General features: G+C 40.5%; 1 long non-coding RNA gene across 1 annotated transcript; it reads left to right on the top strand.

The window, feature by feature from the left end:
* The first annotated feature begins 1482 nt into the window (after nucleotides 1-1482).
* On the top strand, nucleotides 1483-22563 carry LOC123331215. The gene is made up of 2 exons (XR_006547749.1): nucleotides 1483-1614; nucleotides 22254-22563. It is a non-coding gene; the product is annotated as an uncharacterized LOC123331215 (long non-coding RNA).
* The last annotated feature ends 4521 nt before the right edge of the window (nucleotides 22564-27084 follow it).

Below are 27084 nucleotides of genomic sequence, written 5' to 3'. Positions count from 1 at the left end.
TTGCAACCCCATGGACTGCAGCATGCCAGGCTCCCCTGTCCTTCTCTATCTCCAGAAATTTGCTCAAATTCATGTCCATTGAGTCCATGACACTATCGAACCATTTTATAATCTGCCACTGCCTTCTCCTTTTACCTTCAATCTTTCCCAGCAGAAGGCAGAAGAAGGCAGAGGAGGCAGGAACAGATTGTGCTGTGCTGTGCTGTGCTGTGCTTAGTCGCTCAGTCGTGTCCGACTATTTGCAACCCCATGGACTATAGCCCTCCAGGCTCCTCTGGCCATGGGGATTCTCCAGGCAAGAACACTGGTGTGGGTTGCCATGCTCTCCTCCATGGGATTTTCTCAACCCTGGGATTGAACTCAGGTCTCCCGCTTTGCAGGTAGATTCTTTACCATCTGAGCCACTTCACTCAGTCATGACTGAGTCTTTGTGAACCCATGGACTGTGGCTCGACAGGCTCTTCTGTCCATGGAATTCTCCAGACAAGAATACTGGAGTGGGTAGCCATTACCTTCTCCAAGGGATCTTCCCGATCCAGGGATCAAATGCAGGTCTCCTGCATTGTAGGCAGATTCTTTACCATCTGAGTCACCAGGGAAGCCCTCTTTCCCAGTATCAGGGTCTTTTCCAATGAGCCTAACACACACATAAATTACATTCTTATATAGACATCGATGTGCAACAGATTTTTTACTTTAGAGATGAGGTAAAAAGAAGGTGAGACAGGAATGTAGGAGCTTCCTTCTAATACATGACTAATCAGAAAATCTTCTAGCCATTAAAAAAATAAAATAATTTGAAAGTCAATGGGAAAAATCAGATAAAATATTAGGATTTGATGACCTACAGAGAAACTGTATGGTCATCAAATTCCTACATTTCTGGATGTTTTATTAATAATGTCCTCCCTAACACATCTACCAAGAGGTCATCACCTGAGATTTAAATTTCTCAAAGTATTGAGAATTCAGTGACTCCAGAAGTCACTCATTCCACTTATGTTATAGCTCCCTTAGACATTTCTGGCTTACACTGACATAAAATCTGTGTCCTTTAGTTTCACCTTCACATCAATTTTGTCTGACATTAAAACAGTTACACTATCTATTTTTGTGTTTTGGATATTTTTTTTTCCTGTCCTTTTGAGACCGGAAGGGGACAAAACACGTTTAAAAGAATGACATAGCCCAAGGACATGACATAAACCCATTAAAAGCAACTAGATCCAGGATGGTGGATGAACTCATGTTCACTTGCCGTTGAGGCTCAGTATACCCTCATTGTAACACATCAACATGCTAAACCACACAGCCACAGGGGCCACGACCACAAAGGTCAAAAAGTGGGCGATGGCCCGATTCCTGAAAATCCCCACCCCTTTCCCAAAGTAACTGGAATACTCCTCCCACTCATTAGCCTGTGAAATTACCCACCCCTACAAAAACTGACAACCCCATACCAAAGGGCCTCTCTTACCTCCCTCTGTCTATGGACTGTGTTTCTTCCCTGAATAAACCTTCTTTCACTTTACTGTGGCTCACTCTTGAATTCTTTCCTGTGCAAAACCAACAACCCACAATTGGCAGCCATCCCATGGACTTGGACATGGCCTGGTATGTGACCATCCATCCTCTCCTGCCCCACTCTGTGCTTAATTTTCAACTTTCTGTGTCTCATGTTTTAGGTATGTCTTTTGAAAATGACGTATAACTAGAGTTTAAAAGTGAGCAGCAAATTTTGTATTCAAGACCGAGTTTATTCTATTTAGAATTATATTTGAATCTAGTCCTACTTTCATTTTATACTTTCTTGTCCTATTTTTCTGATTTTGTTTCTGGTGTCCTTTTTTTGTCTTTTAAAAAATCCATTATACTTTTCTCCTGTCACTTATGTTTACCCATCTAACAGTTTAGAGATTATAATACAATATTTCTATTTCTTCTAGAAAGTCTAACAATGTTCAGATTCACTGATACTTTTACTGATGTATCTCTCTTTGAGAAATTTCTAGCCAAATCCTTTGCCCACATTTTAAAACAATTTTAAAGTAATTTTTAATTATTGAGTTGTAAGAGATTTTTACATATTCTAGATATAAGCCCCATATCAGATATCTGTTTTATAAATATTTTCTTCCATTCTGTATGTTTCTTCTCACTTTCATGATGGTGTCCATTGAAGCACATTTTTAAAAAGTTTTGGTGAAGTCCAATGTATCTGCTTTTTCTGTTGTCATGTGTGCTTTTCATATCATATCTAAGAAATCATACAGTCCAAGGTCACAAAAACTTACTCCAGTGTTTTCTTCTAAGAATTTTGTATTTTATGTTGAGATGATTATGTGGGTTTTGTCTTTTATTCTATTAATATAGTGTTTTACATTGAATATTTTTCATATCTTAAGCCAACCTTGCATCCCTATGAAAAATCTTGCTTATTCGTGGTGTATAATCCTTATTATAAGCTGTTGAATTCATTTTGCTGGTATTTTGTTGAGGATATTTGAGTCTATCCCATAAGGGATTTTGTAGTTTTCTTGTGATGTCTTTGCTTAATTTTGGTATCAAGGTAACACTGCCCTCATAGAATGAGTTGAGAAGTGTACCATCTGTTCTAATTTTTGGAAGAGTTTATTAAGAATTGGTGCTAATTCTTTCTTAAAAGATGGTAGAATTCACTAGTGAGGTCATGTGGGACTGGATTTTTCATTTTGGAAAGTTGTTGTTTGGTTGGTGTTTTGTTTGTTTTCTTTTTCTTTTTGTTTCATTGATAATTCAATGTCTTTACAATGTTCTACTCAGATTTTCTCTTTCTTTTGGACTCAGTTATGATAGTTTGTGTCTTTCTAGCAATTTGTTCATTTTATCTAGTCTATTGACTTTTTAAAATTATTATTGTTTTCTAGATTTATTGTTCTGCTGAATGCTTGGACTTAATCGTGATAGAACATTCAACATTGTATATTCCCTTATAATCCTTTTTATTTCTGAAAGATCAGAAACACTATCTCCATTTTCATTCCTGATTTTAGTAATTTGAATCTTCTCTTTCTTTTCTGTTCGACAGTCTAGCTCATATTTTGTCAATTTTTAGATATTTCAAATAACAAAACTTTTCATTTTGTTGATTTTTCTCTTTTGGTTTTATATTCTTTGTTTTATTTATTTTCTCTCTAGTTTCTATGATTTTGTTCCTTCTGCTTGTTTTGGGCTTAATTTGCTCTTCTTTTTCTAATTTCTTAAGGTAGAAGATTAGGCTCTTGATTGAGATTTTTCTTTCTTTTTTTTTTTTTTAAATATAGGTGTTTGCAGGTATAAATTTCCCTCTAAGCCCTGTTCTGCGTTTCATTTTCACATTCATCTCAAAGTATTTTCTAATTTCTCTTGTGAATTCTTCTTTGACCCATTGGTTATTTAGGGATATATTATTTAATTTTAATATATTTATTTATAAGTATCCTAAATTTCTTCTGTTATTGACTTCTGATTTCATTCTACTTTGTTCAGATTACATATTTTGTATGATTTCAATATTGATTTCTATTATTGAGGCTTGTTTTATGCCCTAGAATATGGTCTATTCTGGAGTATGTTATATGTGCACTTGAGAAGAATATAAATTCTGATGCTATTAGATAGAATGTTATATACATGACTATTAGATCTACTTGGCTTATAACATTATTTAAAACATCTACTTTTTAACTGGCCTTTTGCCTGTTCTTGAAACTATTATATTTTTCATTTTCTAGAACTTCTTTTTTGGTCATTTAAAATTATCCTTGGTTATTTTTCTTATTGCTCTTTTTCTCTAGTCATATTTCTCTCCCCTTTTTATTTCTATATACAAATTAAGCAAATTTGCTTTATAGTTAGTGTATGATACTTCCACTTAATGGAAGTTTTTGTAGATTGAGTCTTCTGTCTGCTCTCACTTGGGTTGCCTTGTTTTCTTGCATATTCTGTAGTACTTGAGAGTGAGCTCCTGTTCTTTGGAACTTTATCTGGAAATAAACTTTCAACTTTTCACAAAAGATTTGACTTGGTTCTCTAGGTGCCTGCTGCTGCTAAGTCGCTTCAGTCGTGTCCAACTCTGTGCAACCCCATAGACGGCAGCCCACCAGGCTCCCCCGTCCCTGGGATTCTCCAGGCAAGAACACTGGAGTGGGTTGCCATTTCCTCCTCCAATGCATGAAAGTGAAAAGTGAAAGTGAAGTCACTCAGTTGTGTCCAACTCTTAGCGACCCCATGGACTGCAGCCTACCAGGCTCCTCCATCCATGGGATTTTCCAGGCAAGAGTACTGGAGTGGGGTGCCAGGTGCCTGAAATTACTTTAACTTTTTAGACTAAGATTTTTTTTTAGAACCTTGTAGATAGTTGAATACAGGACAAAACTCATATGAGGCTGACTGAGACAGACTTACACACCTTACCAGACAGACTTTTACCAGGTAGACTTACTTTACTACTTACCAGGTAGACTTTTCTCCCTCTCCCCAAGTCCAAAGTCAACATGTTTCCTTGTTGTCTTTTTCATTAGGGTGGATTTCTTTGTAATTTATCATTTTATCAATGCTATGTTCCTTGGGGGTTCCCAACATTGCACAGGATATCCTTTTGATTCTACACTTGGGCAGGCCTTGGATTTTGGCTTCTATTTTCCTATCCTGAAGGACTACCTATTGACAGATCAGGGTCACTTGGGCTGATGGTCTCAAAGTAAAAGCCAACCTCAGGGCCATCTTCCCTCCCTGGATTTAACTTTCATTTCATTTTTGGCTTGTGAGACATTTTTTCTTGCAAGTTCAGTAATGCATTTTTAAATACATGTATTTTAAAATTGTATTCAGCAGTTTTAGTTGTATCTTTGGGATGGTTATTTAAGGTATGTAGTTCATCATACTGCCCCATATTATCCAGTAAGCCTCAGAAGCACAGCAACTTCTACACTTCAGAGAAAAGAACACATTAGAAAGCTGTTACTTTTGGGAATTCCCTGGCAGCCCAGTGGTTAGGACTCCATGCTTTCATGCTGAAGGCACAGGTTTAATTTCTGCTGGGGAACTAAGATCCCACAAGTCGCACAGCAAAGCATCCCCCACCACAAAAGAAAAAAAGTTACTGCTTTTAACTGCCTTCTGGGTGCATCTCACAATCTGAAAAGACACTGCTTGAACGGGAAGTTCTTGGGGCATAACCATTCACACTGCTCACCCTTAGTTTCTCCACTCTTGTGTCTACCTAGTCTCCTTGATACCAAGGTCTCAGGTCAGAAAGACGATGTTCCCAAAGCAGAGAGCAGCAGGATGAACCAATGTGTGAGGATAAGCAGCAGGAATAGACTGGCAAGCTGAGGGTCTGGAGCATGGTGATAGTTGTATACATGTGAGTGAAATGTGGGCATCAGAGTGAGGGACCAGGGCCATGGCTGTGTACAGTCAGGATGCCACAGGAGAGCCCACCAATATTTGAGGTCAGTTTCATGTCTCCTCCACTCCTGTAAGCTGTGCCTCTATTTACACATCTTTCAGATCATGACATGAGAACTGCCACTATGAACATTGCTGACAGAACCATATCCCCCCATGGCAGATGCTGTCACCTCATTAACAGAGTTAGCTGGGACTGCCTCAGTTTTGCCCTGTTGATTCATTTACAGCCATCACCTAAAATACTTAATAATAATTCATATCTCCCCCATTTCTTATTGGATGGTTTTTTTTTAAATCTTAGTATATAAACACACATTTATCACTTCAATTTGTTTGTTTCATCCTTCCAGTCTAGCCAGCAAGAGCTTTCAGTTCTGATTCTGTCTTTAGTATGTACTGTCTTTCTTGTCATCTGCTAACAGGATGAGTACTTCACTGTCTAGGCATCCAAATCACTGATAAAATATTAAGCTAGATCAAAGCTTACCTCTTGAAATTTCCTTCCAAACTGATGTTGATACATTACTCAATACCCTTTGGGTATGATTGTTCAACTGATTATTAATCCACCCAGGTGTACCCAGAACAAGTCTGCATGAATGCCACATATGTTCTTGTCAGTAGCCTTATTATAGACACACATGTTGCTGAGCTACCAGTACAGTAAACATCTCGAAAGAGTGAAACAAAACAAGTTTAACAAGATTTGTTCTTGGTGCAACCGTGTCCAAGCCTAGCAATCTGTGTTGCCTTTTTAAGTGACTCACCAGCATCATTTTATTAATCCACTCTAGAAAAATGACCAAAGACTGTCATCAGATTTACCAGTTTGCAATTTATTTAGGCCTTCTTCCTTTTTTTTTTAATTAAAAAAAATTAATTAAAAAAATTTTTATTTACTTGGCTGTACAGGTTCTTAGCTGCAGCACGTGAGATCTTCAACCTTCATTGCAGCATGCAAGATCTAGTTCCCCAACCAGGGGTTGCACCCAGGCCCCCTGCATTGGGAGCATGAACTTTAAGCCACTGGACCACCAGGGAAGTCCTTCAAAAACTCTCATTTATATCCATTTAAATCATTTAGCTTGCCTGGTTCAGCTCTTATATACTGTATTATGTAGAAAACTTTAAAAGGAGGTCTGAAACATCAGCTTATACTAAATCGAAATTTATTTCTCTCTTACATAAAAGCTGAGTAGGCACCTCTGGTTGTTATGGCAGCTTCATAATAACCAGGGGCTCCTCGTCCTTCTCTCCTGTTTCTGTGGCATTCTTAACCTGCAGCTTCTATCTCACAGATTAGGACGGGCATGCCTGCTCCTGCTCTCACTTCTTCATTCGAGCCAGTGGGAAGGCAAAAAGGAAAGAAAGAGAGGAGGACATGCTCTTTCCTTTAACATGAATACTCCAGAAAGTTCAGACATCACCTTTGCTTTATGTCACTGGTCATAACTTGATTGCATGGCCACATCTAGCTGAACAGGCGCCTGGGAAATAGTCGTCTTCATTTTTGATGGCCAAGCACCTCCCTAGGTTTACCAAGGTCTTTTCTAGGAAGTCCTGCATCCTAGGAATCCCTGCAGACCTGGGAAAAAAGAGACTGGCCACTCTATATCTAACTAAACCTCAGATATTCTAAAGAAAGAAGGCGTGTGTAGGTGCTCAGTAATGTCTGACTCTTTGTAAACCCACGGACTGTAGCCTGCTAGGCTCCTCTGTCCATGGAATTTTCCAGGCAAGAATATTGCAGTAGGTTGCCATTTCCTATTCCAAGGGATCTTTCTGACCCAGGGATCAAATCTGTGTCTCTTGTTTCTCCTGCATTGGTTGTGCTTAGCCACTCAGTGGTGTCTGACTCTTTGCTACCCCATGGACTGTCGCCCACCAGGATCCTTTGTCCATGGGGATTCTCCAGGCAAGAATACTGAGTAGATTGCCATTTCCTCCTCCAGGGGATCTACCAGGATCTCCAGGGGATCAACCCAGGGATCAAACTCAGGTCTTCCACATTGGCAGTGGGTTCTTAACCACTGTGCCACTGGGGAAGCCCAAAAGAAAGAAGGGGAAGATGATTATTGGTGGACCACTAGGTCTCTCCCTCACCCTCCAATTTGTTTTATGGATCCACTATTTCTTCCTATATGCAGCCTGCCTTTCCTCCTTTTAGACTGCAGATTTTCCCCTGAAATAGAAGCCTAAAGCAAAATAAGTGTTAAAGAGTCTGCATTGTCCTTATTATCCAGCAACACTGCATCTATGGTCCAGTCTCCCTTCTCTTCCTCTGAACATTTGTGTAAGTCCCTTTAACTAATATTGGCATTAAAAAAAAAATCACTCAGACAATTCACAAAAGAATTTATTAAAATGGCAAAGAAGGGCATGAACAGATGTTTCACATCACTAGTCATCAGGAAAATGCAAATTAAACCCACAATGAAACTCCACTATACATCCCCTAGAATAACTAAACTTTAAAAAGACAGATAGTAGGGACTTCCTTCCTGGAGGAGGACATGGCAACCCACTCCAGTATTCTTGCCTGGAGAATCCCTATGGACAGAGGACCCTGGAGGGATACAGTCCATGGAGTTGCAAAGAGTCTGACATGACTGAGCGACTAAGCACAGCTAAGCACGGATACTTCCCTGGTGGTCCAGTGACTAAGACTCCACGGTCCCAATACAGGGGGCCTGGGTTCAAACCCTCATAAAGGAATTAGATCCCACATGCTGAAACTAAGAGTTTGCCTGCGTAATGAAGGTTGAAGATCCCACGTGTTAAAACTAAGACTCACTGCAGCCTAAATGGATAAATATATTTTTTAAAAAGACTGATGATAGCAAGCAGTGGTGAGAATGGGACACAACTGGCCTTCTCATACATCCCTTTGGAAGACAGTTTGGCTTCATCTTAAGGCGTTAAACACACACAATACAATCTAGCCATTCCACTCCTAGGCATTTGCTCAAGAAAAGTGAAAGCTTATGTATCTCCAAAGACTTGATCCTGGATGTTCACAGCAACTTGGTGCAACTTTATTTGCAATAACCATAAGCCTGTGAATAACCCAAATGTCTTCTGTCAGCTGGTGAATGGATAAACAAATTGTGGTGTAGCCACACAATGGATGCTACTCGAGCAAACAAAAGAACAGACCACTAACTTATGAAATAGCATGGATGGATCTGAAAATCATTACACTGAGTAAAAGAAGACAAGAGCTAAAATATATATATATATATATATATATATATGTATATGTATATGATCCCATTTATTGTAAGATCTCATTTGTATAAGATTCTAGTAAATACAAATAACATAGTGACAGAAACAGATCAGAGGTTACCTACGGACAGAAGTAGTAGGAGGGATGGGTTATCAAGGGACATAGGAACTTCTCAAGAGTGACGGAAAGAAATGTTCAGTACCTTGACTGGGTGTTGTTTAATTTCACACTTAAATATATTCAGATTATACCTGAGCAAAGCAGTTTTAAGAAAGTGAACTATTTTTGGCAAAACTAAGATATAGTGTTAGAAGTCAAGATAGCAGTTAGCCTTAGCCAAGTGTCAGGGTTGGGGTGCTTAATGATTAGAAAAGCCATAAGGAGGTTTCTAGAGGTGCTGGCTGTATTCTGGGTATTTTTTAATCTGGGTGCTGGTTACATGGATGTGTTCAGTTGTGAAAATGAATGTATGATACGGTTGTGATTGTTGTGCTTTGGGGTATGCATGCTGTTGTTCCATAATGTTTACTGAAGGAAAAAAATCAAGCCCTGTCTCCAATGGGGCTTTGTTCTTCCTGATAGCGTTCTTACACATCTGTCTAACCGTGCAGTCATCCTTGGTTCTGCGTCCTTCTTTTCCTCTTCTGTGTGTGTGTTTTCAGAAAGACTGATCACAACTCAAGCGTTCAGTGAATTACCACAGCTTTCTTGCAGGTATGTCCTTATTTACCCACTAGAACAATTTGGGATTATTTATATACCTGGATGGTGGCTTCCCTGATGGCTCAGTGGTAAAGAATCTGCCTGCGATACAGGAGCCACAGGAGATTCAGTTTCCACCCCTGGGTAGGGAAGATCCCCTGGAGAAGGGCATGACAACCCACTCCAGTATGCTTGCTTGGAGAATCCCATGGACAGAGGAGCCTGGAGGGCTACATGCATGCATAGCTGGATGAATTCAAAAGGCAATTTGAGATCATGGACTATAAGCTCCTTGAGAGCAGCTGTTGGATTCCAACATCTAGAATGGCTCCTGAAAGATTATACGTGCTTGATGAATACACTGATTTCATGAAGGTTGCTGCATTTTCTTGATACATTAATACATTTCTTTTGAATAAAGTAAGGTCTTCCATCACATTCTACTTTTGAATTTCAACATATCAGTCTTTGTTAACTAAAATTATGAATTTACCTTATTAGCCATTTCCTGCATATTGGAGAAATCAAGGCCATAAGCATTTTGCTTCTCCACCACTTTCCTTATGAGAGTCATTGGGGACCTCTTGCCTGCTTGGTCTTCTTTCCATGTCATACTTATTTTCTTTCCCTCCATCCTCATTCATATTTTGTATAAAAACCTCTCAGGTACTATTTGAACTTTACTCATAACTGCATAAGTTATTGTATCTATTCATTGTTTAAAATTAAGATTTATACTGTCCAGTAAATTTTTGAATCATTATTGTCTTTATTACTGTGTCTCTTTATTTTTAAAAAACTAATAGGCTTAAAAAAGAACAAAAAACCTAATAGGCTTTCCTTTAGAATCTTCCTGAGCAGGTCAGCTAGTCTCGGGACAAGACTGTTCTTTTCTATCTTTGTGGACTCCATTTCCCCTCTAGTTATAAACACCTCATCCCAGCTGTTTACGTGAAGGTCCAGAATGCCAAATAGACTCATACCATCTGGTAGAAAACCACTTCCACAATAAATTTCTCTCCCCAGATCCCATAGACAGCTTGTGAGAAGTAACAACAATACTGTGCATATTCCTTAGGTCTTCAGTCTCCTGCCTAATCATTTACAAATATTGAAAATTCCCTCTGACCTCTTCTAAGCTGGGCCACTTGTTTTTCTGTAAGTTAGCCAATGTGGACATCTGTGAACGGGTCTGAGATGATACCCACTCAACTCTGTGCCATCTAGGAAGATGCCTCGGTCATGCCTGGACCCATTAATTCATATCTATCTGTCTATCTGTTTTCTATCTATTCTGTGTTTGTTTCTGAGGAGGTCTTATAGCTTCTCACTCAGTTTCTCAGGTTCCCTGGTTCTTCACTTTCTTCTCTGTCACCTTTTTGTTCTAGTCAACAATACTTTGATTCCAGCCTTATTTTCGTTCACTTCCTCAGAATCTTACATTTTCTAGTTTCTTTTCTTTCTGGACTGTATATTATTTCTTCCAGTGATCTAGGAATTTTACCTCTTCTCTCAAGTGGCATCAGAATAATATTAAATTGGTCTTTGGTCATGGAAAATATGAATTTAGAAATATGAGCATCCCTTCTAAAAAGGGGATTGATGTTTGATGAAGGAGAAATAAGGACGCAATCTCAGGAACCTTTGTTTATTCAGGTGCAGTAGGGAAAATTGCCTCTGCTCCAGCATTTTTCCAAAGCTTGTGAGTTACACAGCTCATTTCAAAACCAGCCCAGGTGGACTCAGATCAAAGGTCTGTGCAGACGGCGCTCTGCTGTGCGTTGGTTTTCCCTCCTGACGTCATTCGCTTTTTGCTTATTGTTACTCAAGGTCTGAGGAGATAAGAACGCTCTCAGATGTGGCCTTTATCTTACAAAATGAAGCCCTAGCTCCGATGCGTGCATATGCCTCTACGTCTGTGAACACTAAATAACCTCACAAAGCCACAAGCAGAACTTTGGAGAAGACAGTGGAGCCCCTGCCTGGCTGGAACCCTGAATCACTAGTGACTGCAGCCCCGGGTGTGCACACTAGTGTGAGAGAGTGAGTCACACACAGGCAGAGCCGAGATCTGAACGAAGAGAGAGTACATTGATGTTGTCTCTGAGGCCTGCCCCACCCAACTTCATCATTGATTATTTACTTTAACCGAAACTTTCTTAAGTTACCTTAGAATATCTGGGTTTCAGCTGCTAGTAACCAAAAGAGCCTTGCTCAGCACATGTGCTCCCTACACCAGTGGGATCCTAGATGCCCACAGACTTTGTCAGTAACTAGACTTCTCGGGGGGGCGGGGTTGGATCTAGACCCTCCAAAAGGAAGTAGGGGAGAGGGAAGAGGGTGGTTCCACAAACAGGTCAGACATGTGGCTTATTCTTCCACATTCTGGGCCAAGGTCAACCTGGTAAACCAAGTGCTGGGCAGCACTTCCCAGACCTGCAAGGCCTGTGCTTGCCCAGCTTCAAGACTGAAGAAAGAGCCTGGAGTCAGCAAAGGGGTTATCAGTGGTTTAATGCATGGGGGAGCTTACATGCCTGAGCAAGGTCTTGGAGAGACACCCCACCGTGTACGGAGGACGACAGGCAGTACATGGCAGCAGTCAGCTCCCGGGGGAAGGGGAGATTACCAGTTATAGGGGAATTGACGTCAGGTGGGTTCATTAGTCACCAGAGAAACCAGCAGAGGGGCCTGCCCCTCACCACCCTCTGATAAGAACAGTCACTAGCTGAAAGCAGGCAGGAAGGTCGCTCAAGTGAGTGGAGTGTAGGTGAAGCAGGCACTGGTCAGGCAGTGGATTTACAGAGACCAAGAGAGCAGCCACCTTGAGTGGCCTGACCATACACCAAGTAATCGGCATCTACAAAAAGTAAAATGAGAAGTGTTCTCAAGCTGTAAGCAGACCTTTGCCCCTCTTTTCAAAGCCCATTGTCTTCCCATTTCTGGGGGAGGTACCCTACAGAGGTGCTGTCTGCTCCAGCCATGAGGGACTCACCTTCCCCTCTTCATCTCAATAATAAACTTTTTGGGGGCTTTCAGGTATTAACTCGTTCTGTTTTGTTAATGACACTGTGAGGTCCTCCAACCTAGTGGCTCAGACAGTAAAGAATCTGCCTGCAATGAGGGAGACCCGGGTTCAATCCCTGGGTTTGGAAGATCCCCCGGTGTAGGAAATGGCAACCCACTCGGAGTATTCTTGCCTGGGAAATCCCATGGAGAGAGGAGCCCTGTGGGCTACAGTCCATGGGATCGCAAAGAGTCAGACTAAACTGAGTAAGTAACACACATATGTGAGAGAGTAAAACCAAGCAGCACCCTGTAGGGCTCCAGGGCACAGAAGTCTTTCTGTCCCCCATTTTCTGCTTGCAGGGGACAGACTCCAGCCTCCATGACCTTCCTTGACTTCTAATCAAGGGAGGAGCTGCCAGGTAAGCACCTAAGGCTAGATTAAAGGAACTAGAGAAACTCATCAAGGTTCTGTTGAGTTCAGTTCAGTCGCTCAGTTGTGTCCGACTCTGTGTAACCCCATGGACTGCAGCACTCCAGGCTTCCCTGTCCATCACCAATTCCTGGAGTTTACTCAAACTCATGTCCATTGAGTCAGTGATGCCATCCAACCATCTCATCTTCTGTCATCCCCTTCTCCTCCCACCTTCAATCTGTCCCAGCATCAGAGTCTTTTCAGATGAGTCAGTTCTTCGAATCAGGTGGCCAAAGTATTGGAATTTCAGCTTCAGCATCTGTCCTGCCAATGAATATTCAGGACTGATTTCCTTTAGGATGGACTGGTTGGATCTCCTTGCAGTCCAAGGGACTTTCAAGAGTCTTTAACACCACAGTTCAAAAGCATCAATTCTTTGCTGCTCAGCTTTCTTTATACTCCATCTCTCACATCCATACATGACTACTGGAAAAACCATCACTTTGACTAGATGGACCTTTGTTGGCAAAGTAATGTCTCTGTATTTTAATATGCTGTCTAGGTTGGTCATAGCTTTTCTTCCAAGGAGCAAGGGTCTTTTAATTTCATGGCTTCAGTCACCATCTGCAGTGATTTTGGAGCCCCCCAAAATAAAGTCTGTCACTGTTTCCTTTGTTTCCCCATCTATTTGCCATGAAGTGATGGGACCAGATGCCATGATCTGGCAACATCAAGGTTATCTGAGACCAGATTAGAGAACTGCAGGGCCTGCCTACATCCTTATCTTATCAGCAGCCTCCATCAACCTTGAGTATTCATTGGAAGGACTGATGCTGAGGCTGAAGCTCCAACACTTTGGCCACCTGATGTGAACAGCCCACTCATCTGAAAAGACCCTGATGCTGGGAAAGATTGAAGGCAGGAGGAGAAGGGGACGACAGAAGACAAGATGGTTGGATGACATCACCAACTCAATGGATATGAGTTTGAGCAAACTCCGGGAGATGGTGAAGGACAGGGAAACCTGGCGTGCTGCAGTCCGTGGGGTCACAAAGAGTCAGACATGATTGAGCGACTGAACAACAACAACCACCACCTATGAACAGTTGCTATAAGACTCCTCATCAAATCCTTTCAGGCTGGGGACACATAATTTTGAGGGCAAGAGCCTGCTATGTCCTCCTTTGCCTGGCAAAGCAATAGAGCTATTCTTTTCTATTTCAACCAGAACTCTGTCTCTACGATTCAATTCTGCTCCTGTGCAAAAAGCCAAGATTTCAGCATCAGCAGTACTATTACAATACCCCTGTTGCATAGGTAAGAAGTGAAGTGAAGTGAAATCACTCAGTCGTGTCCGACTGTTTGCGACCCCATGGACTGCAGCCCACCAGGCTTCTCCATCCATGGGATTTTTCCAGGCAAGAGCACCAGAGTGGGTTGCCGTTTCCTTCTCCATAGGTAAGAAAACTAAGGCATAATGAGAACCAGTAACATGCCCAGGTCACATGACTGCTGATTGAGAGCGGGGGTAGGAGCCCTGCTTCAGATCTGGCCTGGCAGAGAGATTCAACATGTCATCAGAAGCCCCTTCTGAGCTTGTTGTTATCCCCTCTTTGTGGATTCCTTTTCAAGGCCTTAAGTGGCAGACCGGTCTCAGTTACTGAACTCCACTTCCCCTAAAATCCCACCAAATTATAGTAAACAAAAAAGGAACATGTCCACCCATGAGGAACAAGAACATTAAAGACAATATTGGATGAGAAATTTGAACACATTTTTTAAAAAAAGATTAACAGAAAGGGGAAGGAGAATTGATTTAAGAAAGTTCAGAGAGAGGCTGCTGAGGGAAGGGAGGGCTCAGAAACCCAGCAGGCACCTCTTAGGTAACCTCAAAACCATGGATGAGGGGGTGGCGGGCTGCCTCCAGGCCAGGGGGACCACCAGGTTGATTCTCCCCTTAATTATCTCCATCCTGCACCACTTCCCTCAAATGGGCAAGGGGAGGTTACTCTTTTGAGAAATTGTACCGCAAAGGCTTGCCTGCTTCATGTTCCTACAGCTTGTGGACAGTCTGCTGTTCTCTGTTGAAATTCTCTTTTTATTTTTTTTTCTTTTTTTGAATGTTGAGTAAATCCCCTCATTCAATGGATTCAAAGAAAATGTTCATTCACTCTCTTAAGTCCAGACACAAAGACTTCTCCTTGTCTGGATGTTTTAAACACTTTTTAAAGCCTGGCCTTTTGGGGACTGTGTTTCTTGCCAGAAGTTTGAATATAAAGGTTTAAAGATCAGATTTGATGTTATTACCACATCAACCTTTGTATGATTCGGTTTGTTATCCCCACCACAGCTACTTTGTTTTTCAGCTTTATAGAGATATTATTAACATACAACACTGTGTATTGGGGCTTCTCTGGTGGCTCAGATGGTAAAGAATCTGGCTGCAATGAAGGAGACATGGGTTTGATCCCTGGGTCAGGAAGATCCTCTGGAGGAGTAAATGGCAATCCATGCCAGTATTCTTGCCTGGAGAATCCCAAGGACAGAGGAGACCAGTGGGCTACAGTCCATGGGGTTGCAAAGAGTCAGACACAACTCAGCGACTAACACAATAGTCACTGTACAATATGATGACTCGATAAACATATACAAACATATATACTTTATATATTACAAAGTGCTTACTACAGGAAGGTTAGCTGACACATCCTTTCCCTCACATAATCACCATTTTCTTGTTGCTAATGGTGAAAACATTAAGGCTCCACTCTCACAGAAACTCTCAAGTAATACAGTTCAGTATTGTTAATTGCAGTCACTGTGCTGTATCTTGGGTCCAGCAACCTACTCATCTTATGACTGAAAGTTTGTACCGTTTGACCGACATCTCCCCATTTCCCGGTGAAGTTCTGACTAAATTTTGAACCAGGGGCTCTGCATGTTCATTTTGCACTGGTCCCCGTGAACCAGTGGTTGGTCCTGTGAACCGCTGAGGTGCAGGTGTCAGGGTGCAGGGCACAGAGGTGGCTGGAGGTCACCTGCAGGCCTGGCCACAGGTGAGAGCAAATGGCAGTGGACACTGACCTGTGAGGCCTGCACCCTCCCCACAGCCCTGTCTCCACAGCACAGACAGCCACACATTTAATACCTCTCTTCCTCTAATTTTCCTCCTAACTTTCCCCACCTCTTATTACCTTATTTGAGTTAAGGGAATTCTCAACCCCTCACCGTTCATGTCACCTTGTTCTTTGATCTCAATAATCCCTTGACTGCCCATTTTCCCCAATCCTTTCATTCATTTCTTGGTTGGGTCCATCAGCACAACTCTTTCTTCCTTGATGGAGTCTCTTCTGGAGAGTCTGAATGACCCAAAGGAAAGGCTTCTAGAAACTTCTAGAAATTTTTGAGAATTTAGAAAGGCCCCACTACTCTATAATAAAGTTCATGCTCTCTGAAGTTGTGGTTAGTTCTTAAACATAAGTAGCACCTTCCACTCAGGATCACCAGATACTTAAGGAAGCCCTCAATGTGAGAGTCAGATGGCAAAACAATAGGAGGGAAAACAGGAGCTCAGGAAGTTTATCCCGACATCTCAAAGCATGCGAGATGAAGTGAAGATCTAAATGATTCTAGATTGGTGGGGGGATCACACAGAAAGAATCAGGAAAATAGAAGTGGATTGAACAAAAAGGTAACACTGAGAGCTAGGAGAAAATGATGCCATTGCTTGTGTTCAGATAATTTTATCATCATGGATCTTCTGGCCACTTGCTCTGTCATCACTGAGAACTGAGAACTGAGGTCCCCACAGCACTTATGAACCTGATCCCTCCTTTCTGCTCTAACAGCGTTTCTCTCATGGAGTTTGGACTTTTGTGGTTCAGTCCACATTCATTTAGAATCCTTATGTATGCTTGGATAAGTCACCTCCTTATCGTTAGGTAATACCTCTCTTTATCCCTAATATTATTTCTTGTTCTGAAGTCTATTTTATCTGGTATTAATAAAGCTACTCCAACTTCCTTCTGGTTACTGTTTACATGCTTGATACCTCTCCACAGTCAAGGCTGTATATTCTCACTCTTCTTATTTAACTTATAAGCCAAGTACATCATGCAAAATGCAGGGCTGGATGAAGCACAAGCTGGAATCAAGATTGCCGGGAGAAATATCAATAACCTCAGATATGTAGAAGACATTACCCTTATGGCAGAAAGTGAAGAGGAACTAAAGAGCCTCTTGATGAAAGTGAAAGATAAGACTGAAAAAGCTAGCTTAAAACTCAACATTCTGAAAACTAAGATCATAGCATTTGGTCCCATCACTTCATGGCAAATAGATGGGGAAACAATGGAAACAGTGAGAAACTTTATTTTGGGGGACTCCAAAATCATAGCAGCCATGAAATTAAAAGACCCTTGCTCCTTGAAAGAAAAGCTATGACCAATCTAGACAGCATACTAAAAAGCAGAGACATTACTTTGCCAACAAAAGTCCATCAAGTAAAAGCTATGGTTTTCCCAGTAGTCATGTATGGACATGAGAGTTGGACTATAAAAAAAGCTGAGTGTTGAAGAATTGATGCTTTTAAACTGTGGAGTTGGAAAAGACTCTTGAGAGTCCCTTGGACTACAAGGAGATCCAAGCAGTCCATCCTAAAGTAAATCAGTCCTGAATATTCATTGGAAGGACTGATGCTGAAGCTGAAACTCCAATACTTTGTCCACCTGATGTGAAGAACTCACTCCTTGGAAAAGACCCTGATGCTGGGAAAGATTGAGGCCAGGAGGAGAAGGGGACGACAGAGGATGAGATGGTTGGATGGCATCACCGACTCAATGGACATGGGTTTGGGTGAACTGTGGGAGTTGGTACTGGACAGGGAAGCCTGGCGTGCTGCAGTCATGGGGTCGCAAGGAGTCAGACACGACTGAGCGACTGAACTGAACTGAACAGATACCTCTCCATCTAAGCACATTTAATGTGATTATTGATATAATGTGATTGGGTTAAATTCTATTTTGCTAGTTGGCCTCTTTTCTGACTGTTCATTGTTTCATTTTTCTTCTTTTTCTGCTGCCTTCTCTGGGGTAATTTGAACACTTTTTATGACTCCATTTAATCTCTTCCATAGAGAAGATTCATTAAAAACATTTAGTAGCCACTGTAGAATCTAATGGGCTTGCCTGGTGGCTCAGACAGTAAAGAATCTGCCTGCAGTGTGGGAGACCTGGGTTCCATCCCTGGGTTAGGAAGATCCCCCGAAGAAGAGCATGGCAACCCACTCTAGTATTCTTGCCTGGAGAATCCACATGGACAGAGGAGACTGGTGGGCTATAGTCCATGGAATCAGAGTCAGACACGACTAACTACCACCACCACCAAAGTCTAATACACACATATATATACACGTATGTATGTATATGTATATATATATATATACACACACACATAGTGGACTGTATACATTTATATACATATATATATGAAATTAATCATGATTTACCTTGGAATAACAATATAGCACTTCATAATCAATATAATGACTTTATAACCATATATTGTCAATTTTTTCCCTCCCATCTTTTGTACTATTGTCATACATTTTACATATACTTTAAACATGTAATACATTACTATTTTGTTTTAGGTAGTAAGTTATATCTTAGAGTAATTAAAAATATGGAAAAAAATTTATTTTACTTTATTTATTTCTAGAGTTGCTCATTTGTTTCTGTATGTCCAGTTTCAGTTTGATATATTTTTTTGACTGAAGAATTTCCTTTAATATTTCTTATAGAGTAGATCTGCTAGCAATGAATTCTCTCAGGTTTGTCTGAGAAAGTATTTATTTTTCCTTTTATTTTTTGAAAAATACTATTGCTGAGTACATAGGATTCTGGGTTGAAAGCTTTTTCTCAGCACTTTGACAATATCACACCTGTTTCTTATTTTCTTATGAGAAATCTCCTATAACTTTTATTTTTCTTCCTTTGTAATGCTTCTCTCTGACTGCCTTCAAGATTTTCCCTTTGTTTTTGTTTTCAGTAATTTTAATATGATATGCCGTGTGTGTGTGTGTGTGTGTGTGTGTGCTTTTTGTTTGGGTATTCATCCAATGTGGTGTTCTCTGAGCTTTTTGAATCTGTGATTTAGTGTTAATTGTTAACACTTGTTAATTTTGGAAAATTCTCAGCCATTATTTCTTCATATATTTCTTCTGCCCCATTCTCGCTCTCTTTTTTTTAATTCTGGAATTCCAATTATGCATAAGTTAGAATGTTCTATAATGTCCCACAGTTCCTTGAATGTTCTGGTCCTCCCCAGCCCCTACTCACCACTCTTTTTGTCTATTTGTGTATCAGTTTGGGAAATTCCTAGTAACCTGTCTTCATGTGGACTGCTTATTTCCTCAGTGTGGTTGAGTCTACTGACAAACCATTACCACTGGTTTTTACTTCTGCTTTTCCTTTCAAACATTTCTATCTGATTCTTCTTTATAGTTTATTATAGTTTCTAACTCTGCTGAAATTACTCATTTAAACTTGCATGTTCTCAACTTTTTCCATTAATCATATATTAATCAGAGTTATTTTAAATGTCCTATTGGTTCCAACTTCTGTGTCATTTCTGAGTCTGGTTCTGATCATTGCTTTGTCTCTTGGGAGTGTGTTTTTTTTTCACACTTTTTAATATGCCTTATAATTTTTTATCGGAAGCTGGACATCCTGCACAGAACAAAAAGACTGAGGTCATCGTTTTTATGCCTGGCAATGGGCGTATCTTTCCTTCAGTGAGGACTTTAGTACAGGGATGAGAAGCCATGTAGATAGGCGTTGGACTGGGTTGGAGATGAACTAGGGCTATGATTACATTTTGCACCAAAAGCTGCAAATTCCAATAAGGGACTTTGTAGTTTATGGGTTGGTTTATCAGAGGAAAGTCTGCTCAAGTCTGAGCTTTAGGTCTTCCCCTTATGTTTTGCCTCATTTAAGAGGGTCTGTCTGAACATTTCATTTTTTCCTGTGCATCTGCCAGTAGTCTGCTCTAGCGTGCATGAGGGCATGCTCAATCATGTCTGACTCTTTGCAACCCCATGGACTGTAGCCCGGCAGGTTCCTCTGTCCATAGGGTTTTCCAGGCAAGAGTACTGGAGTGAGTTGCCATTGCCTTCTCCAGGGGATCTTCCCAACCGAGGGATTGAACCAGTGTCTCCTGTGTCTCCTGCATTGGCAGATATATCCTTTTACCCACTGAACCACCTGGAAGCCCCAGTCTGCTCTAACTTATTATTTAAAACTTGTTAGTATAAAAGAGAGAGTGTACTTGAGGTTTCCTATGCTGGTCTAATTGGGCCTCACAATTAAGCATGTACCAAATCCCTGGAACTAGGGTGGAGGAGTGGCCTTCCCAGTTTTCCTGCCCTCCTCCTGGTGGAGTTGTGGGCCCTGCACAATCCTCCCCTCTCACAGGAGGGTCCAGGTTCCCAGCTGCAATGAGTTTTCACTGGTGCCCTAAGGAAGCAGCGCTTGTTGCCCTCCTTCCCCTTGCTTCTTGTACACACACACACACACACACACACACACACACACACACCACAGAGTACGGCTTTGATTTTATTTGAGATATTGAGAGGGAAAAGATCTAGGCCATTTTTTGCCTCTCCCATATGGGCTGTTATAAAGGACATTATCAGGTCAATGGAGAGTTCCGATATGTACTATAGAGTAATATATTTTGTCAACGTTAAATTTCCTGAACTGGATAACTGTACCACAGTTATATAGGAAAAATAACCTTATTCTTAGGAAATCTACACCAAAGTATTAATATTACTAGGTAAAGCGGTATGAGGCATGTAACCTCTTCTCAAATGATTCAGAACAGATAGACCAATATTAATAGATGGAGAATAACAAAACAAACATGGCAAAATTTTTTTTTTAAATGAGTGAATTAGAGTATAAGATAGTTTTCTGCATCACTTAATTGCAACACTTTTGCAAATTAGAAGTTATATCAAAATTAAAAGTTTTTCAGAGGAATCAGTTTGTTCCACCCAGTATGTAAAGGGCTGGGTACAACATCACTCCCATCCTTAAAACAAAAAAGGAAGGGGGCAGGCTTAAAATACAGCAGGACCCTATGGTCCTTGCCCCTCATGTCCCCAACTTACCTTTTGCCTATGGAAAAACTTTAACTGAAGAATAAGTTTAATCAGAGAAGTGAGAAAATGTAGAAACAAAGGAAAACAAAGGAAACCACATAATAAAAATGTAGTCATTAAGCAAAGTCAAGGATGTTTAGTTCTTTCTCAAGGGTAATAGATAATATTCTGAGCCATATCCTGTGAGCTGTCTTACAGATACTGAAATGCTCACTGGGTGGAAGAAGTTAACTGCATGATGACTAGACTGTAGCCATGACATAAGCTGCCACAATTCCAAGAATTGGCCTCAAGAAAATGAGAACAAACTGATCATGGAACTGTAGATTATCTGTACTTGAAGCAATCAAGATGATGCCAGTCAAACCATCGATGACCAATTTCAAGATGACTGTCAGAGGTGAATGTGCCATTTCTGCATGTAGCCCCCTCCCTCTGTCTATAAATGCTCTGGCCCACTGATTATCAGTGGAGGGGAGTTGGCCTTTGGACAGCTGTCCACCCTCCCCACCCCAGCCTCAGTCACTGGCATCCAAAATAAAGCAAACTTCCTTTCTACCAACATGGCCTCTTAATTGGCTTTTGAGCGGCAAGCAGCTGGACCCCACTTTTGGTTATAGGCTAACTTCAGATTCACAACTTTTTTGAAGTCCATTGGAGAGCTGAGGTTGCACAATAACCATTTGACTCAGCAACCCAGTACAGACATCCACCTGCAGGAAGAGAGGAGACTCAGCCATGCACTTACCTGGGGTGGATGGAATTAGAAACACTTGTCAGAAGAGTTCAGCTCGAATGATTGATATGTTGAGGAAAGGCCAGACATGAGTTGATGGGACAGTGTTTTCTGTTGTTATTGGTTTTGCTTTCTCACTGATAGTAAGGTTACACACTTTGTGTTTATCGGTCATTAATGTTTTTTCTTTTGGGCATCATCTTTGTCCATTTCTCATTCCAGTAATCTTGCCTGGAGAATTCCATGGACAGAGGAGCCTGGCAGGCTACAGTCCATGGGGTTGCAAAGAGTGAGGCATGACTGAGTAACTATCACTCACTCACTTACTGTTTTACAAAAGCTATTCATTTCATCATAGACAGTCAGCCTTTAACACTGCAAATACTTCCTCCATCTATCACATAATTTTGTTTTTTGATGAAGAAAAAAATCTACTTTGCCTTATATTTTATGTGTATTTCTTTTCCTTCATGTTACTTTCTTCTTTGATTTTTGTACTTAGACAAACTTTTCATAATCTGATATTATTACTATTTGTTCATTTATTTAACAAATATTTTCTTCTCAGCTAGTGCCTGGAGAATCCCGAGGACGGAGGAGCCTGGTTGGCTGCCGTCTATGGGGTCGCACAGAGTCGGACACGACTGAAGCGACTTAGCAGCAGCAGCAGCAGCAGTGTATCCTAGAAGCTTTCCAAGGCACAGGGGATAAATAGTTAAGAATCCTGCCTTCTTGGAGCTTGTATTCTAGACAGTAAACAAAATAATAAAAAACTGATATAATATTTTAGGAGCATCATTGATTAACAATGTTGTTAGTTTCAGATATACAGCAAAGTGATTCAGTTATAAATAAATATGCATCTATTCTTTTTCAAATTCTTTTCAATGTGGTAACACTTTCTGTCATTCAGGTGACTCTTTCAGTCAAGGTCCCAGGGGAAAAAATCCAGTTAAACCACAAAGAATGGTCTAGAACTCTGAAGCTAGAAACAGCAGTCACTCCCCTGAACAGACTCTGTGATCAGAATTTGGAGACGAAAGGAATGTGGTATAGCTGGGATGAGAGAACTTTTTTAAAAAAATGGAAACATACAATGTTTCAGGTGTACAGCAAAGTGATTAAGTTATAGATAATTATTTTTCAGGTTCTTTCCATCATAGATCATTACAAGATATTGACTGTAGGTCCCTGTGTTATATATTAGGTCCTTGTTTATTTTATATATAGCAGTGTGAATCTGTTAATCCCAAATTCCCAATTTATCCCTCCCTCTGCTTCCCCTTTGGTAATCATAAATTTGTTTTATATGTCTGTGAGTCTACTTCTGTATTTAGTTTTTTTTTTTGAAGTATAGTTGATTCACAATGTGTTGTTAGTTTCAGGTATAGTGATTCAGTTATGTGTGTGTGTATATATATATATATATGACTTTTTAAGACTTTTCCACTTATAGGCTAATATAAAATATTAAGTATAGCTCCCTGTGCTATACAGTTGGTCTTTGTTGGTTCTCTATTTTATATAGATTAGTGTGTGTATATTAATCGCAGTCTCCTAATTTATTCCTCCCCCATTTTTTCCCCTTCAGTAATCATGTTTGTTTTCTATGTCTGTGAGTCTATTTCTGTTTTGTAAATAAGTTCAATTATATCTTTTCTTAGGTTCCACATGTAAGTGATATCATATGATATTTGTCTTTGATTTATAATAATTATAAATATTTATCTATTTATTACATTTTATTTATACATATATAATAGTATTATTATTTAAATAATTGTTTAAATTACAAAACCACATAATTATATAGAATATTATAAAATTATTTAAATTATAAAATATTACACTTATTATAATAATCTCTAGACCCATCTATGTCAGTGCAAATGGTGTTACAGTAAGTCCCCTACATACAAACCTTCAAGTTGTGAACTTTCAACTTTCAAAGATGTGAACATATGTTTGCATGTCCCATTACATAAGTTAGCTCACATGTCTGGTGTACATTGTTACCTGAGTGCATCCTCTACAAGTAATTGTCCTTTTGTGTACTTTACTGCACAGCACTGTATAGAGTCAAGTAGTAGAGTATCTTTATTTCAAGTCCAGGATGTCCAGAAGCAAGTATTAAAGCAGCAGTGATGTAGCTGGTACTGCTAAGAAATGTCACGCGATAACAATGGCAACAAAAATGAAAATAATTGATAAGAGTGGAGCAAGGTGAAAAGATGGAGGCCTAGCAAAAGAATGAAGAGCGGCAAGAGGAAGAAGAAAGAACTGAAGAACCGAAGAGACTCACGACACAGGAAATGGCAGGAGGATTTTCTTCATTCGAGGAGGCACTGTTTCCTTTGGAGGCACAGGACCTGAGCAGAGAACGGGACAGGAAAGTTTGCGTGAGGCCACCATTCAGAATGCAAGCCAGTGCGACTGTGCCCCTATGATGAGAAAAAAAGAGCTATGACCCAGTCATCACTCGATGATTTTTTCAAGAGGGTAGAGTTGAATCCAGCAACAAACCAGAACCTGTGCATCAATGCAAGGCATAAGTGAACTTGCAGCTTGATTCCATCTCCTGTTGCTGGCAACTGTTCAGCTCTACCATCTCCCACCCCCCGCCCTCCTCCAGTCAGTACTCTTCTTGCCTGTTCACTGATGCCAGCCCCTGTATGCCAGCTGTTATACTGCACTACTTATTGTACTTTTCAAGCTACTATACTGTAAGATTAAAAATGTTTTCTTTATTTTCTGTGTTTTTGTGTATTATTATGCACAAAGACATGACTAAAATGTTTGGTTTTTGTATATTATTTTCATGAAAAGTAATATAAACCTATTACAGTACACAATTCACCTGCCAATGCAGGAGATGCAGGTTCGATCCCTGAGGTAGGAAGATTGCCTGGAGAAGAAAAAGGCAACCCACTCCAGTATTCTTGCCTGGGAAATCCCATGGACAGAGAAGCCTGGTGGGCTACAGTCCATGGAGTCTCAAAAGAGCTGGACACGACTTAGCAACTAAACAACAACAGTAGTATGGAGTGAACTGTATTAGTTGGATATCTAGGCTAACTTTGTTGGACTTACAAACAAATTGGACTTATGAACATGCTCTAGGAATGGACCCTGTTTGTATGTGGGGGACTTAATGTATTTCATTCTTTTTATGGCTGAGCAATACTCCATTGAATATATGCACTACATCTTCTTTATCCATTCGTCTGTCAGTGGACACTTAGGTTGCTTCGATGCCTTGGCTATTATGAACAGTTGCTAATATAAAAATTGGGGTGCATATCTTTTCAAATTAGTGTTTTCTTGTTTCCCAGATACATGCCCAGGAGTGGAATTGTTGGGTCATATGGTAACTGTATTTTTAGTTTTTTAAGGAACTTGCATACTGTCTTCCGTAGTGGCTGCATCTATTTATATTCCCACCAACAGTGGAGGAGCATTCCCTTCAAAGGAGAGAACTCTTGATGGGAACTGAGACTTTCTGTCTGGAGTTGCAGCCTGCTGAGAAGACCTATAAGGAAGAAACTTGGGGGAAAACACCAAGAACTCAATCTTTCCCTTCCTCCCTCTGAACTCATTCTAATTCCTCCCAGTTGGCTGAACCCAGGGAGCCAGGGAGCTGGTCAACACAGGCTACCTTCTGGGGCATGCAGCAAGGGGGCAGGGTGGGACAGCCTGGGGGTGGAGCCAGTGGAGAAAAGACTTGGTATAATGTGAAATTGAAATCAAAATACAACATAGAGAATAAAAGTTTAAATAAACAGCTGGAAGAAAATACACTGAAAGTTTGCCTATAGGTCTTTCCGAGGATGGGATTAAATATTTTCTTCATGCTATTCTGGGTGTGCAAAATTTTCTTCAGTGAACATAAAGAATTTATAATTGGGAAAAGTCATCTTAAACAATTGAAATTCCTTTTAAAATTTGCAAGGCAGAAATGAAGAGGAAAGGAAAGAAACAGCTGGCAAAACAGCATTTATGCTAAATGCTTTAATATAGCTGTAATTGTCTGATTTTGAGGCTTAAAACATAAGTTTAAAATAGGTCATATAGTCAATAACTTTGAATTGGTTAATTTTCTCTTATTCTTTTACCTCAGAGGCAAAACTCAAAGGAATAAATGGATCTATGGCTAAGTAGATAAATGTATTTGAGACTGAAAGGATTTTATTGTACATTTTTATTGCAGATATTTTCTCCTTTCATTTTGGCTATTAATGTGCACAGCTGAATTGAAGTCGAGACCTTATTGGCTTTTAAATACTTCAGCAGAACTCCCAGCTATTAATAATAGCCCACGTCTCTCCCTTATCTTTGAAGGCATGGGTGCTGAGTACTCATTCATTTGAGGTTAAGTGGGCGATTATGATTGGAGGAACACACCAAGTCTGGGGAATGCAGGAAGCTGTCAGGCCCGGCTGGGCCTTGCCTGGGGCAGTGCACTCCGTCTTGTCTCCCTGTCTTTGTGGTCCTAGTTTAGTAGCCGCCAAGTCATCTCTGATGCTCTGAGACCCCACACAGTGTATTCGGTCAGCTGCCCATCTTGCTTCCTACTAAAGCCATGTTCTCAACAAATCAGAGCATATGATGGGGCCTGCCAGAACTGCGGTGGCCAAAAACCCAACCAGATGCTGAGCTGCTTGCATTGTTTTCCTGCTAAAAGTGCCCCAACAGACTCAGGCCCCCAGGCTAGATTAAATGTATCATTTAACTGTATCATTAAAACTACAGCAAGAAGACACTGGGGAAAGTAGAGAATTCTGGTACCAGGGTCTTGCTGCTCAACTGCCATTTTAAAGTCATTGAGTCATTACCAAAAAAAAAAAAAAAAAAAAAAAAAACACTTATTAGACAGGGAGTTCAACCTGGTACTCTGTGACAACTAGAGCGGCAAGATGGGATGGGGTAGGGTATGGGAGGAAGGTTCAAGAGGGAGGGGACATATGTATCTTATGGCTGATTCACATTGTTGTATGACAGAAAGCAACACAACATTGTAAAGCAATGATCCTCCAATTAAAAATAATTTTTGAAAAAATATTTTTTAAAGCCCCTCTATTTTCCAGGCACTGGATACTGGAGATAGATCAGTGTTAATTGTGCCCTCCCCGCCCAATTCAGAAATTGAAGTTCTAACTCTCGGTGCCTCAGAATGTGCCTGTTCAGAGTCAAAATTCCTTTATAGAGGTGATTAAAGGAGGTCATTAGAGTGGGCCCCAACCCAACATGAGTGATGTGCTTATAAGAAAAGGAAGATTTGGATATAGACATTGACACCAAAGGAAGATGGTGTGAAGACGCTGGGAGAAGACAACTATCTATGAACCAGGGAGAGGCCTGACTGGATCCTCCCTTTATGCCCTTTGGAAGGAACCGAACTG

This window comes from Bubalus bubalis, chromosome 22 (genome assembly GCF_019923935.1).
Source record: "Bubalus bubalis isolate 160015118507 breed Murrah chromosome 22, NDDB_SH_1, whole genome shotgun sequence".
Classification (NCBI taxonomy): Eukaryota; Metazoa; Chordata; class Mammalia; order Artiodactyla; family Bovidae; genus Bubalus; species Bubalus bubalis.
This window is presented reverse-complemented; position numbering and strand designations above follow the sequence as displayed.